This window comes from Nymphaea colorata, chromosome 4 (genome assembly GCF_008831285.2).
Source record: "Nymphaea colorata isolate Beijing-Zhang1983 chromosome 4, ASM883128v2, whole genome shotgun sequence".
Lineage (NCBI taxonomy): Eukaryota > Viridiplantae > Streptophyta > Magnoliopsida > Nymphaeales > Nymphaeaceae > Nymphaea > Nymphaea colorata.
In genome coordinates, this window is record NC_045141.1 from 8,943,205 (window position 1) to 8,958,556 (window position 15,352).

At 40.4% G+C, this 15,352-nt stretch overlaps 1 long non-coding RNA gene across 1 annotated transcript; it reads right to left on the reverse strand.

Moving 5' to 3' along the window:
• Window positions 1–11,696: 11,696 nt before the first annotated feature.
• LOC126409976 (uncharacterized) lies at window positions 11,697–12,214 on the reverse strand. The gene is made up of 3 exons (XR_007573106.1): window positions 12,161–12,214; window positions 11,841–11,923; window positions 11,697–11,722 (listed from the first exon to the last, which is right to left on the reverse strand). It is a non-coding gene; the product is annotated as an uncharacterized LOC126409976 (long non-coding RNA).
• Window positions 12,215–15,352: the final 3,138 nt, after the last annotated feature.

A 15,352-nucleotide genomic window follows, 5' to 3' on the forward strand; every position in this document is an offset into this window, starting at 1 on the left:
AAGGAATCAACAAAGAAAAACAATGGTATGCCTATAGATACAAATTAGCTAACATGCATATATACGATAAAATGTACATATGTGTACACAAAACCTTCATATAACATCATAATAATTATTGAATACATGCAGTGAATTACTCCTTATTAAGTAGTGAATGACAGACATATAAGCACTTAAGAGGCTTGAAAGTTGAAAGTTTAAGAACTAAATAAATTTCAATAACACATAATAATACAAGGAAGTGATTGATCTCAGGTCAGAATGCAAAATATCACAAATCAGTCTTGCATGTACGAAGAAAAAAAGATAATCCTTTTTGGAATTTGCTTAAATGCACACAATTACATGTTGAACAATAAGATACACAATGCAACCAGAATTAGACATTGACCATCATCCCAGAACATCAATAAGTGGCTAGACAATCTGGATGGATTTTAATGAGACGACATGAATACTTGTTGTTTAGCATCCGAACCTTTTGAAAATGTGTCACATCGGTACATTTATACCTTTTCCAACTAAGTTACATAGCTGCATTCAAATAAAAAGGTTACAGGTTCTTGTTTTTGCCACACTTCTTTAAGACATTCCTCTCAGAGAAAGCATAATCAGATAACTGATGATAGACTGCATTTCACAAAAACAAGTAACAGAAAGGAAAAGAAAATTTCTTCATTGTTTTCGCAAGGTAATTATTATATGCATATTTGCAAAATTCCTACATCCAACACAAAAAACCAGTACTATGATCAACTAGCTAATTTTCACTTATGAAGACAATGCCTAAGAAAGAGTAAGCATCACATTTCAAGAGATCAACATTTATTAACACAAGTAGACATGCTCAGAGAAAAGAACAACCATGGTGGAAACATAAATCAAATTTACATACCTATAACTTGAAAGGATTGCAATGAGAACCAGTAGTTTGTTTGAGAAGAATGGTTCCCGTTCTTCTAATACCTCTGGCAGAAAGGCCTCAGGTTGATCACCAGCTGTCATATGACCAGAAGAAAGAAGAGGAAGGATTAGAATCCCATGCAAAATACAGGAGTTAGACATGCAGATATTCAAATTTGTTCAGCGATTTTTACCCACAATGCACACATAGGTTACTAATAATATAATCTTAAAGTATTAAACGTATAGATAGATGTATTGCTGAAATGGAGACTAGGAAGCCAAAAGTGAGATCCCAAGTTCAGTGTAAGCATTCTTTGTTACTGGAATTGACTTCAGTGACTCAAACATCTCAAAATAAGCAGGCTATAGGTATCATACTGTTTATTCCTTTGTCAGAAATGCTCTTGATTTTTTAACTTCATACAGGAAGAAACCAGAGTTGAGAAAGGTCAGCTTTCCTACTATTCTCAGGAAGAAAAAAAATGAGATCCTTTTTTTTGTATCAAACATGAGATGCAAAATAGAAAGCAACATTTAGATTTTAGAGATAAAAAGTAGACCCTATCAGCATTATTTATTTTATACAGTTCTTTAATGTCAATCAGAAGTGCCAGTGTTAAGCAGATGCCATTGACTTTGATCTAACTGGATCCAGTCTAAATTCATAGCCACATGCCATCCAGATCCACACATCCTTATGTACTGCATTTCGACATATTTTCTGTTAGTTGAACATATTTTAATGAGAATTATGGCATTGACTTATTTCTGACAGAAGTGACTGATGCATCCTGCCCTTGTAGCTGCTCAAATCTCACCAAGATGCAGTCGCTTCCCAAGATCTATTGAGAACTAACAAGCCAAAGGAGGTTAAAAGAATAGGGAATACAAAATTCGATCCCAAGTCAGACACAACCCCAACTGAATATATCCCTTAGGACCGAAATACAAGTGGAATGTCCCTCCCAAATTTTCAACCTACTACAATCAAGAGTGGGATGTGAGGCTTTACAAGCGTTCTCGGTACAATTTTGAACTATCCTTCACTCAACAATCATTCATCCATGCCAAACCATTCATGCAATCCGTAGAATGAGCAATACACACCCTTCGCCCTAGGTAAGTCCAACAGCTTGGGAATGTGTCCTCGGCTAAACAAGCTTTAGAGGATCCACTACAACTGCAAACACGAAGGTTGGCTGGAAATAGAATGCACCCTCCCATGCAACTATAGGGGGGTTCAGATGTACCTTGTTGGAGCTAGTCCAGCACTCACCGAGGAAGAAGGCCAATACAATCCTTGGTATTGAGCACTTCTCCACAGGTTCAGATCTTGCGCACAGCAAGATGGTGATCTCCAGTTGAGTCCTCCTCTCCGAATCACCTCAGCTCGCAAGGAAATACAACAGATCACAGTCACATCAAATCAGAAGTACAGGAAGCTAGTAAGTTCTGCACTTCATCGGATTACAGTAGAAACCCCTATTTTGAGTGAACTAGGAGGTAGCAGACGCTGGATAGATGCCAGTGCTCGTCCCTTCAATGGTCAGCTCCACAGCAGCTCACGTCTTCCTGCTGATCAGTCTCTCCTTGCTTGTTCAGTTCTGTGACAGCAGCTTACAGAAGCACAAAAATCACAGTAGGCGATGGTACAATGATAACGAGGGAACTCGGAAGGTTTAGGAGCGTCACGAAGGATCAATTGAACCCCTGTTAAGTGATGAATTAGGGGAAAACAGGTGCCCCGTTTAGCGCCGACAGAGTGCTCTTCAAAAATACAGGTCCAACTCAAGAACAGGTTGCAGCGGCGACTTACATCAATGGATTTGATGTTGCGAATGAACCAGCCAATAAAGCAGATGTATATCTTGCAATTAATCACGATTCAAGGTCATGGAGAATGCACGGTTTCACCCAAATCTCTGGTTTCACGCAAATCTAAGATAGAAATTGGGGAAACTGGCGAGAATCACTCTCGCAGGTGTGAAGCCAGCTTCCATAACAGTGCTCTTTCAAAAAATCATATCTCCTCATCCAGATCTCCTAAAACCATGAAAATTTGTCTAGAGGAAGCTGAAATATGGAGGGATAGATGCTCCAAACCCAGCTCCAAAGTCTCTTCCAACAGCTAACTCGTTGAACTGAAAGTTGCACTTATTTCTGCCTAAAACAGCTTGTCTCAGATGCTCAAGCTGAGATCAGAAGTCGATCTCCTTCAAAAATTCATATCTTCACATCCAAAGCTTCTAAAATAGTGAAAATTGGTATGAATGAAGCTAAGTACTTGAGGATAGGCCCAAAGATGCGTCTGATTCTGCCTGAAATAGTCTGTCGTAGGGCTCAGGCAACGTCTGGAGTCAGTCACCTTCAAAAATTTGCCAAAATTCAACCGTAGCTCGGATTGAGCTGAAATTTGGACCAGTGATAGCTAAGATTCTGATGAACGAATGCCCAAAAATTCAGCTTCAAAGCAGCATCCAAAAGGTGAGTCATTGAGGATTGAAATCAGCCTAGTTTCTGATGTCGCTCAAAACTGCGCCGCCTAATTCCACGATCCGCTGCCGTGATTCCGATCAGTTCCAGCGAGCTATCCAAAACAGCTCGGATTCTCCTCAAACTTCATCAGAATGTTCTTCCATTAGTTACAAAGACAACTGAGCTACTCTCAAATTCAGATCTTGCTCAGATCGTCGGGAATTCACAGATTAACAGAAATTTTTGTCACTGCGCCTGTACATAATTCATCCTCTGTTCTTCGTCTTCAATCATCCAATTCCTCAACAGATTTCACTCCGTTGCTCGTCACAAGTAATCCACAACAATTAGATACAGAATGCGATAGAAGAACTGATCTCAACAAGAATTAAAGCCAATCTAAGTCATTCGTTAGGCGATCTGCCTGAAATCGTGCTCGCCGATCTCGTCAGCACTTCATTTCTTCTTCAGATCCTTCGATCTCAGTCAGATCAGACCGATCTATTCCTCTCGTTAGATAAGTTAAACTCAAATCGATCAGAACGTCAGCATCCTCTCCATTTCTGATCGGGTAACAGGAAGATCTCGCGGTAGAATCTCCATGGAGTTAGAATTCTTACCGGCTGAAGATGTTCCTCTGGCTGTCGTGCAGTAGATCTGAGAGGCTCTCGGTGATCGGCGTCCACGCTCCTCCATCGAGCTCACAATCCTCTGCCCTGGCCTCTAGATGTCCCGGTGATGGAAGACATCTGCACCTTGGTCGGAATTGCACATATGCTCAAGATCCGTCACCTACATTTTCGGTAGAGTTCCCAGTTCCTCTCCTCTGGTTCTGCAGTCGTTCTTCTTTTCCAGCGAGGTTCCCTCTGCTGGCGAAGCTTTTGGCACCACACCTAAGCAGCTCAAACACTCCACGCGGGAGAGAAAAGGGGTCTTTTCATTGATTCAATTTCAAAAGATATAATCTTTGGCGCAGTCTCCAGTTTATATACTACTGGACTGTCTCGGGTGCCACCTGCTGTCTCGGACTGAGACAAGTACAAAACCTGTAATGACTCAACAAAATAGAAAACACTGACAATGACTCGGTCTGGGCTTGAACCCAACTGCGACGTGCTCAGGTTAGCCTGAGCTCTTGCTAGCTAAACCTGATCCTGACGCACACTGTGTTCAGCCCAGTCCGACTCAGCTCCTTTCAGCTCACGTAGTCTTCTTCAGTCCGAACTGTCCATCTCTGATCTTCGTCCCTAATATGCTGGCTGCTGGCCCATTGTGTGCTTATCCCTCGGCGTCGTCGGCTATACGTACACATAATACCCCAACTGTCACGGTGTCATGAAAGTGTTGTATTAGCTCTTGGGTAAGCTCGGACTGTTTTGATATGACTGCCTTACCCTTTCGACATAGTATGCTGCCCTTAACCGAATAATGTGGGATAGAACCTGCCTTTTGTTTCAATGTTGCTTTCAGCAATCTAAGATTCTCAACCAAGTCTTGCTCAAGTGCAATCCTTTCCCATAGGTTTGTGCTAATCACGGATAATGTCATCAAGTTTTCGCCCACCCGTGATAGTGAATCGGTTGTGGTATTGTCCTGCCCCTTCTTGTGTTCTACTACAAAGTCACACACCACGAGTTTGACAAGCCAATGTTGCTGGATCGGAGTGCTCACTCTTTGGTTCATAAGGTATTTGAGACTGTTATGGTATGTCCGGACCACATGCGGTGAAGGTAACGACTTTAGGCATGGCCAGCTCCCAGTGTGAAGGGCGGTGTGTACAAGCTATGTCACATAGACTCTTCAAAAAAGGGGCCACACCCGTGTTGACACGCACCCCAACCACATCTTTTTTTATGCAAGTTCAAAATAGTTTTCACTTTTTTTTCTTCTCCCTGTCCCTTTCTTTCTTTATGTATAGTAATAAAAGTAAAAAGAAAGTACAGATTAAACTAAGAAAAAAACTACAATTATATATATTATGAATACATACATTTATATATATATACACCCTTGCCGCACCCTCACACCCAAATTTTTTGGGATACGTCGCACCAGCACTCGCACTTGCACAGGCACCCCGCACTCATGTGACATAGTGTACAGGGCTCGGGAATGAATTTATTGCCGTATGGCTGACCAGCGATTCTAGCTTCATGCAGGCAAGTCCTCATTCATAATTGGGCACGGGATAAATGGACATTATAAAACTAATGTCGGGCCTTGCACATTTACTATACGTTAACACTCGCTCAATTAGTCAAGAACTGGTTCCTACCTTATGTTTCTAAACAAATTTCTTCTCAAGGATTCGTTGTAATTTGATTTACATAACTAAACGAAAAAGGCTTTTGATTAAATAACAAAACCATCAGGCTTCAGCCTTATCCAGAGTACATCGCTAGCATAAACCAAAGGTTGACACACAATGGCAAGATAATATTGTTGGAACGTGTTAGATGGTTCTTGGGACCGGGTCAGGATCCATCGTGTAGCCCTTGTTGTGCCTTACTTAAGGATTGTAACCCTAATCTTGAGAGAGTTAATGAAATCATGAGAGAGAGAGTCTGGTTGCTAGTGGGCACCAGTTCCTCCTCATCCGTGGTTTTTTCTCTCTTGTTGTGGGTTTTTTCACGTTACATCGTGTTCATCGTATTCTTTTTTCCTATATTTCATATTTCTACATGGTATCAGAGCCGACGAGTTTGGGAAATTTTTTGGGGTTGTGAAGTTCCAACCCTAATCTCTCTATCACTCACTACTGCTGTCGCCGCTGCTGCTGCCGCCGTCGGGCTGGTCTGTAGTCATGGCAGCATCTTCCTCGTCGACTGATAATGCTGATCAAACTGAAATCGGGGCTTATAGAACTGAGAATGTTCCCGTTCAGGACACTACTATTTGCCTTACCAAGGAGAACTACCTCCCGTGGTCGGCCGCTATGACTATGGGGATTGCTGCCCGCGGTCGGATTGCCTATATCAATGGAAGGAAACCTGAACCGGCGGAGACACGTGGTGTGTGGGACACTTGGTTTCTTGAGGATAATCAAGTAAACACTTGGATTTTCAACTCTATTTCCGCTGATATCCAACCCCTTAGTCTTCGGAAGAAGACTGCTAGAGACATGTGGGTGATTTTAGAGAATATGTATGGCCAGAAGAAAAAGGCTATCTGGACTTACCAACAAATGAAGGATGTCTATGAGCTTCGGTAAGGGAACTTATATGTAGCAGATTACTATGGGGCTTTGAATGTCAAGTGGGAGGATCTTGACTATTATTTTGATGTTACTTGGCACTGTCCCCAAGATCAGGCACTTTATGTAGCTAAAGAGTGGGAAAATAGGGTGTTCCTCTTTTTAGCTGGTTTGAATGATGAGTTTGAAGGTGTTAGAAGCCAGATTCTGAATTCATGAGAAGTGTCGAGTATTGAAGATGTGTATTCTCGTGTTGAAGCTGAAGAACAGAGAAGGCTGGTTACTACTGGGGGAAAGAGGGATCTCATGTCATATAATGAGAGATCTGCTCTTGTTAGTCGTGGTCCTGGAGGCACTACTAGATCTCTTTGTAGATGTACTCACTACAAAAAGACTGGTCATACTGTGGATTTCTGTTAGAATCTTCATCCAAAGAAAAAGGGTAACAAAGGGAGGTCTTCTAATGGGAAGTCGACTGTGTCTGAGGAAACAAAATCTAGTGGAGGAAAGGTCTCCATTTCTGCTGAACAGCTTCGTGAACTGAGGGCTTATCTGGGTCGGATCGATGTCAATCAGGTTGAGGCATCAGATGAGTCAAAAGCCAATCAAGCTCTTGCCATTGTAGGGGATAAAGGTAACTCTTGTGTGGGAGAATGGATTGTGGATAGTGGTGCTACTCACCACAGGACGGGTAACCCTAAATTGTTTCATGAGTATAAGCTGTCTTTTGGAAGGGAACGAGTATCTCTCGCAAATGGTTCCCTACTTTTGTGGCAGGAGAAGGGAGTCTGTCCTTATTGGACAAGTTTCATGTGCGAGGAGCATTACATGTCCCTCAACTTCCCTTAAATCTCTTGTCAATTAGTAAACTTACTAAAGAGCTGAATTTTGAACTCATTTTTTCTGCAAATCACTGTGTTTTGCAGGACTTGGCGACAGGGAAGAGGATTGGGATTGGTTTGGTGTCTGATAGCTTATATCGTCTTTCCATACACGTGGCCATGGCTCTTATGACAGCGATCAGCAAGACAGAAAAGCGAAGAGAAGATTGTCTTCAACCCTTCTTGTATTGGCATGAACGCCTTGGGCATTTACCTTTTGGCATTTTGAAATAGTTGTTTCCTGATTTGTGTTCCACTCTGAACTTGTCTTTGATTTCTTGTGATGTATGTCAGTTTGCCAAACATGTGAGGGCTTCGTACCCTATTTCTACTAGTTGTGTTAATGAAGTTTTTTCCTTGGTTCACTCAGATGTGTGGGGGCCTTCGAGAATTCATACCCGTCAAGGTTTTCATTATTTTATAACTTTTATTGATGACTTCTCTCGGACCACCTTTGTGTACTTGTTAAAAGATCGCAGTGAGGTACCTCATATCATAGAGACTTTCATTCTACTTGTGCAAACTCAATATGGTGGAACTGTTAAAACCTTTCGATCGGATAATGCATGTGAGTATATGTGTTAGTCAGTTGAGGATTTCCTTCGAAAAATGGGGATTGTTCATGAGACGTCCTATAATTATTCTCCCCACAAAACGGGGTGGCTGAGAGGAAGAATCGCCAGCTTCTTAATGTCACAAGAGCCCTTTTGTTTCAGAGGAATCTTCCCAAACACTATTGGGGTGATGCGGTTCTTACTAATGCGTATCTTATCAACCGCATGCCCAGTCGTGTGCTGAATGGTCGGACTCCCCGTTCTTTACTTTCGGGAAGTCATCAACCTTTTCTCCTCCCCCCTCGTGTTTTTTACTGTTTATGTTTTATTCATGATCACAGTCCCAATGTTAAGAAACTTGATCCCCGGTCTATCAAGGGTGTGTTTGTTGGGTATTCTCCTACTCAGAAAAGGTATAGGTGTCTTGATCCTACCGTTGGTCGAGTTTATGTTACAAGGGATGTTACCTTCTTGAAACATACCTCTTACTTTTGTGAGAATCATCTTCAGGGGGAGAAGTCTGTGGTTAGGAAAGAGTATTCTCAGAGTCAAGAGATTTAATTTACAGATTTTTTGGATTACAAGAAAGAAGAACCTGAGAAGGAGGAAGGGTGTGACACCAGAACTGAGAAGCAAGGTCATCGTTTGTTTGGACAGGTCTACTCTAGACGAGGTGCCTGGACAGAGGAGGTAACTAATGGTGCGAGGTCTACTTCCAATCCCAATGCCATTCCTTCCCTGGATGAACCAAGTCCTACCTTGAAGACTCAAGATGGGGTTGAAAAAGAAAATGAAGAACTTCTCATTGCCCTAAGAAAGGGTGTCAGGTTATGTACTCAACACCTAATTGGTAATTTTGTATCTTATTCTAGACTTAGCAAGGATTACAAGTGTTTTGTATCTTCTCTTTCTTTGGCTATGATTCTCAAGTCCGTTGCTGAAGCTCAAAGTGATTCCAAGTGGGCTGATGCTATGAAAGAAGAAATGGAAGCCTTGAGAAGAAACATGACATGGGAAGTTGTGAAGATTCCTGAGGCGGCTCACTTGGTTGGTTCCAAGTGGGTGTATACCATTAAGTATAAACCGGATGGAAGTGTTGAAAGATACAAAGCTCGTCTTGTAGCCAAGGGGTTTAGTAAAAAATATGGGATTGATTACTTAGAGACTTTTACTCCAGTTGCGAAAATGAAGACAGTTAGAGTTGTTATGTCCCTAGCTGTGATGAAAGAGTGGAGGATGTACCAACTCGATGCTAAGAATGCTTTTCTCAATAGTGATCTCGAAGAAGAAGTGTATATGTGTATGCCCCCAGGATATGATGAACCAGAAAAATGTTGTAAGCTGAAAAAGGCCTTATGTGGCCTCAAGCAGTCACCCATAACATGGTTCGAACGGCTCAGACGAGTGTTGCAACATCATGGGTACAATCAAGGGAATGGAGACCACACTCTATTTGTGAAGAAAAAAAGAGGGCAGGGTCACTCTTTTACTTGTCGATATGGATGACATGATTGTCACAAGAGATGATGAGGAGGAGATCATCAAGTTAAAAGTGTTACTGGCTGCTGAATTTGATCTCAAGGATCATGGCAAACTGAGGTATTTTCTTGGTATAGAGATTGCTAGTTCTAGTACTGGCCTTGTGCTAAACCAAAGGAAATACACATTAGATCTGTTGGAGGAGACTGGTGAACTGGGGTGTAGACCCGCTTCTACCCCACTTGATACTGGAGACAAGTTAAGCCTTAGATATAGAGAGTTGCTCTGTGAAGAAGCTAAGGGAAGATATCAATGTATGGTTGGAAAGTTGATTTATCTTACCCTTATGAGACCAGATATCACTTTTGCGGTGAATGTACTGAGTCAATTCATGCATGTACCTACTGATGCACACCTGAAGGCTGTGGACAGAATATTGTGCTATTTGAAGAGAAATCTTGGCAAAGGAGTCTTGTATGTGAAACAAGAGACTGTAGAAATCGAGGGGTATTCCGATGCAGACTGAGCAGGTTGTGCTGATACTAAATGGTCTATCACACGGTATTGTGTCTACTTGGGAGGAAATCTTGTTGTCTGGAGGAGCAAGTGACAAGATGTGTGTTCTCGATCTAGTGCTGAGGTTTGCTATGGGAGTGTCAGAGTTACTATGACTGAAAATATTGCTGACGGATATCGGGATAGGGATTGAAGGACCTATGAAGATGTACTGTGACAACAAGTCTACAATCAACTTAGTCAACAACCCTGTACTACACGACAGAACAAAGCATGTTGAGATTGAACGTCACTTCATTCGTGAAAGGATTGATGGTAAAGAGTTAGTCTTACCTTACATGAAGTCTGCAGACGAAACTGCTGATGTTCTGACGAACGCTCTATCTTCAACTTCGTTCGAGAGAAATGTATCCAAGTTGGACATGTTTGATATGTATGCCCAACTTGAGGAGGAGTGTATATGCATATGCCACCAGTCCAGAGCATTGTCAAGAGACTTGGGTGTGGGTACAGGTCAGTGCATATATGTATGTACATATATGTATATATACTCCCAGTTATATATATGCTTATAGCTTACTTCGCAGCTATGTGAGGAAGAAAATTTTATTTTCAAAAGAGAAATTAATTAGATGCCATGTCAACACGACGCTGGTGCTGGTGCAGCTCCAACACGCACCCCAACCATGTCCTTGTGTCCTTTCTTATGCAAGTTCAAAATATTTTCCATTTTTTTCGTCTCCATGTCCCTTTCTTTCTTTATGTATAGTAATAAAAGTAAAAAGAAATGACAGATTAAGCTAAGAAACAGTCTAAAATTATATATATTATGAATGTGTATATACAATTATACACCCTCGCCGCACCCTTGCAGATTAATATGTATTCTCATTTAATTGTATTTAGCCACACAGATATATGGGGAAAAGAAATTTATGTTTCCAAAACAGAAATTAGTTAGATGTTTTGCTAATTAAGCATGATGGTCTCTCTCTCCCTCTCTCTCTGTGATGACCAAGAAAGAGTGAGTGAAACTCCCATTCCAAGATACTCAAGTTTTTAGAAAAGTATTAGTAAGATGATATGAAGTCATCTCTTCCAAATGATATTTACTATTAAAAGTCTTTCCAAAAAAAAGTGAGACCTGGACAACATTTTCTAAGGAAATGAACACTAAAAGATATTTAAGTCTAAAAAAAAAGAGTTAAATAAGATGACCTAAATGCATCTCTAGCTCTCAACAATACAATAAAGACACTTGCAATTCAAACAGAATACAAATTATTATGCTTGGGGCCTATTTTGATATATATATATATATCAAAATAGGCCCCAAGCATAAAGTATAACCTGAGTCCAGCCAGCTCATTATGGATGTGAAACCCTTCAAGGCATCTCCACGTATCACATAGCTACCAACAAAGCTCTCAATACCCTTATAAAAGCATGGTTGATGTTTTCAAGTAACATGCAATAAAGAAAGCTCCTAAGCATCCCAGACAATTCAATGATATACACAAAATAAAGGATAAGTCTAACACACCAAGTGGAAAAATTGAAGCATATTACATGTGGAATCATAGACATTCCATCTTTATTCATAAAAAGTGTTAAATATAACAGCAAAGATTGCATAAATTCAATTAGAAGAATACGTAATCACAACGCTCCAATATAATGGTCGACTCACCTGATTGGAAGCATAAAAAGAACTCCTGCCACAAACAGTATTTTGGTGAGCAAAGGAAGACTAGGCACTAAAATGCAGAAAAGAAGGTTGGTCATGCAATGAAACATGAATTTAAATGTGAAGACTGAGTAGTGAGCACTTACTCTTTGGTTGGCACATGAAGATACTTCATGAAAGCTTCAGGAAACTGCTCAAAAAGCTCATGAACAGCATCAACAGAATGAATCTGAAACCAGAAAGTGAAAATGTTGAAGGAACAACAGATTATCAATCTGGAAGGAAAATTAATAAAGCAAGCACTCCATACTAAAATTTATAAATTAATTATTTCAGACACATAAAATAACTTGGTGTAAAAATATCAACTTAGAGCAACAATATCTCAAAAAACCAAGCAAAACTCATGATTTCCAAGCAAAAAGCTAAACACTATCACACTAAGATAAATAGATGAACAACATACCTCGCTAGACCATCACTTGCCCCAAGCAAGAAGCCAACAATTACAGAAAAGAGTGCATAGAAAATCTGAAAATTGAGAAGATAAATCTGCAAATAATAGCATATCAGTACGAGACAGCAGGAAAAAGAACTATTCAAAATCAAAGACAATGAGCCACTGCAGGACATTTTCATGAATTGTCAACGAAAACAAGGAAAAATGGTTCTACAACCAACAATATGGAAAAACTTAACCACCTGAAACAAACTTTTTAGCTGACACACAATCATAAGAACCCAAACTATTAAGTTAAGCTTATGAATTTGACGGTATGCAAGAACCAGAAACACCCTATTCTCCTAAATCACAATTCACCTACAGAAGTTTTGACTTTGCACACCTTGACTAACCACATAACATTAATCAATAAAATCTAAAAAATGCATAGATACAAAAGAATCATCAATAAAGGAAATTAACAAATTTCTAGCAAAAACTGAGCTTTATGAAACATATTGAGGTATATACAGCACTATCTGTAAAGAACTATCTAAAGAGGAAGAGAGGTTGTAGCTCATATGAACATGTCAACAACATTAGGTCTGCCAAGCACTGCTACTGTCATGGGAAACTTTAGGTTATTTATAAGCATCCTCGTAGTCTAAGGCTCTCCAGAACCTAACGAGCTTAGCAGCTGATGTTCCCTTCAAAGCCAAAAAAGATTTCAAGTACACAGCCAACAAAATTTCAGTGAACTTAAGGCACAACCCCATCTCCACACTTGGGCAACCCAAGCTAGGGCTTTGAAAAATCAGTAATAGAAATATAAAGAACATAATACATGTATACACACTCCAAATTCTGCCACATAAGTGTCCATGTCGACCATAAATAGGACCTAGGCAGTCATAAAGTAGTTACATAGTGTATGTGGCACCTCCTCTAGCTGCAACTTCATTCAGCCGTTGGCGCCACAAGCAAATGCCGGAAACCTTGTTCCTCTTTGTTTGATATAGCTAATTGCCATTTTGTGCTGCTCAACTACCAGCCAACACGTACCCTTCAGTCCATCTCTTTAGAAGCCGATGCTAAGGATTGGCTGAGTTGTCTCTACCATAGTCACAAATAACGTCTCGGAGTTTTAAACGGTGAGGTTTTCTCGGGTATAATACGGAGAGCTTGAAAACAATGAGAAAAAAAGGGAAAAATATGGTAAATTTTAAAATTTTAAAATACTAAAAATGGTGGAAAAAATAAGTGAGAAACTAATAATACAAACATCACAAGATAAGTATATTTGCAACAATAAAAGTAGAAAATGAAAAAAAACTGTTTGGCATTAAAAAAAGTAAAAACACGAAAAAACACGTTAAAAATGTGTTTTTTCGTTTTAACGTTTTTTTCAAAAAAACATGTTTTTCTAAGTTTTAAGCAGCCATTTAATTTTTCGCGCTTTTTCTTTTTGGAAAAACGTGTTTTCTGAGAATATGGCCTCTACTCATCATTGGCCTTCAATTGCCAACAAGTTTGTGCATATGCGCAGTTTTCATATTCCCACTTGGTCACCATCTTCAGTCCCACAAGCCAAGTTATGAGTTTCATCTCCTACACCACATGCTATCATGAATCATACCTCAATGTAGCATGGCCAAGCCCTTAGCACCAGGCCATGCCAACTGCTAAGTCACTAACTTGCTATCAAATGGCCATTCCATCATTGGCCAATTCAACATCTAATGTCCACCCATTATTCCAAGTCTTGCCAACTGCCTTCATGCTTGGCCTTCTCATAGGTGTTGCGGGTGCTACATTCTCAAGTGCCTCAATGTATGTCACTAGAGAACTAGATGCGCCGAGGCAATGAGTAGACCTAGAGCTTAGGCATGCCTAGGCTGGACTAAGCGCTCTAAATGAAAAAGATAAAAATAAAAATGTAAAAGCTAATAAATGCAACCAAATATTATTATATACAGTCACATATATAAACATATACATGATTATATACAGTCACAGAAAGACTGACAAAATAATACAAACTAAAGACTGTTAAATAATACAAAATTTATTCATATAAATACGCGTACAATAACATCAGGTCTCTCTCTCTCTGGTTGGTCCACCAAAGCTATTGTGATAGACACCAAAGCTGCTTGCTTGTAATTGTGTCTCACTGAAGGATCAATAACTTAGTGGAAGGGTTGAAAGGGGAGAGGAAACTGACATTGGCCACCAACAACTTCTTGTTAAGATAAAGGTAAGTCGTTTTGGATTGGGTCTAACCTAAACCCAACCCAAAATGTACCGTCATGTGTCTGCGTTGTGGTTTGGTGCATCAATGCAGGTACTAGAGCCTTATCAGTTATCTCATACCCATGTTACATGACAAGACTTAGTTTGTCAACTGAATGCATAGGCTACTAAGCATCTAGGCTTCTTAGGCAGCATTCTACGCACTTTCAAATGGTAAGTCACCTACAACTGGCTAGCTTAGTTGATCAGCTAGGTTACCATAAGCTTTTTAAGCTTTACAATTATCCATGTATACTACTGATGCACAATAACAATAATATAACCAACTGCAAGAAAAATAGTCTAAGATCTGACATCCCCATCCAATACATAACTTTGAGAGCCGAAATCTTACTTGTGCATGACTTTATCACAAATTTACAAGTTAACGAGGAGCCTAGTGATGTGAACCTACTCAAGGCTCTATCAGCTGCCTCGGTCAGCAAAGGGCATACGACCAGGGATGACGCACCAACTCACCTGTAGAGGCTATAGATAGTAGCTGCAACCCATCAGTTGGCCGACCAGAATGTCACGACCAAGAGATATATTGAGGACCCAGACCCTAGAGCTGGTGGAACCGCTGCCCTAAGCCGAATCATCTACCCAAGATCACTCAGGGTAGCCTACAGACCGAATCCTAAGACTCAAGACACTTAAAAACAACAACAAAGTAAATAATCCGCCGGACAAAAACCCCAGCTTGACTCTATCCTGGGACGAGGATACAGGTATGGTTAACCCAATCCCGGTTTTAGAACCTACTACAAGCACTAGGAGGAAGGCTGACACGACTACGAGGGATATGGGATCCAATCACGACTCACAAGACTTGACCCAAACAAACTTACAGAATCATAGACTACAGGATGAGGAGGGTAGTCTACCACGGTGAAGGTGACGGGGGTGGAAGCTGCTGGGGAT